Here is a 1,333-nt window from a genome sequence, read left to right on the forward strand (position 1 = left end):
ATATTGTCTATCATATCTTTATATATATATATATATATATATATATATATATATAATATATATATATATATATATATTATATATATATATATATATATATATATATTAATTTACATGTGTATAAATATTTATTTACACGTATATAAATTAATTTTTTTTCCAAAAATTTACAATAATATTAATTACTTATAAATTAATTAATATATATTATATAAATTAATATATATATAAATTAATATATATATATATTATATATATATATCTTGTAAATAATTTTATTCATATATATGTGTTAATATAAATTAATATAATTAATAAAAAATATAAATTTATAAATTAAAAAAATTAAAAAAATATATATAACATATTAAAAATATAAAAAAATAAAAAAAAAAAAAAAAGGGAATGGGTGTAGGCGCCACTCCTAGTGGCGACTTGCCCTACCCATTAAGGGTAGGCGCCAACTAGGGTGGCGCCTTAGTGTAATTTAGGGCCAAAAATGGCCATTTGTGTAATTTTTTTGAAAAATTGTGTATTTTTGAAAAAAATTTTAAATTTCTGGATATTTAAAAAAAAATCACAAATTCATTGACGAAATATAAGTATTCAAGAAGAGAACGTCATGAAAGATTTTATAAAAATGTAACAACTATGATATATAATTTTAAAAAAATTATCGAATACAATAAAATCTAACAAAATGTATTATAAACAAAAATATTAAGATAATTAAAAAGTAATATTAAAATATAAAAAATAAAATAAAATAATTTAAACATATATAATGATAATAAGATGAAGATACAAAAATACAACAGATATAAAAGGAAAATAAATTTGTTTAAAACAGAACTTTAATATTTTAATAAGTTAAATTTATATTTAAATAAATAAATAATAGAATATAAATATAATTATAATCAAAATGAAACACCTCCCCTTCCCTCCAAATCCTTCCAAATTTGGGGAAGCAAAAAGTGGTTCAAGAGAAATTTTGGTCCCCTCCATCTACCTTCCCTCCCCCTCTTAAAATTTGAACCAAACACATAAAATATTAAATATTTTCCCCCTTCACTCCACTCCATTTACCCCGTACAAAAGAGACCCTTAATGTGTGTCATTTTGGTTTAGTGGTGTTGTTTCACAAAATATACAATTTAGGTTATGTTTTAAAAAGTATAGATTAAAACTAAAGTTATATATAAAATTTAATATATATATATATATATATATATATATAAACAATGGATTTTCCCTCAGTTGAAACTCTTAATCTAGGTAAAAAAAAAGTCTTCCTCTAACACATGTTGCTTAAAAATCAAACTCATGAACA

This window comes from Lathyrus oleraceus, chromosome 6, assembly GCF_024323335.1.
Source record: "Lathyrus oleraceus cultivar Zhongwan6 chromosome 6, CAAS_Psat_ZW6_1.0, whole genome shotgun sequence".
Taxonomy (NCBI): Eukaryota; Viridiplantae; Streptophyta; class Magnoliopsida; order Fabales; family Fabaceae; genus Lathyrus; species Lathyrus oleraceus.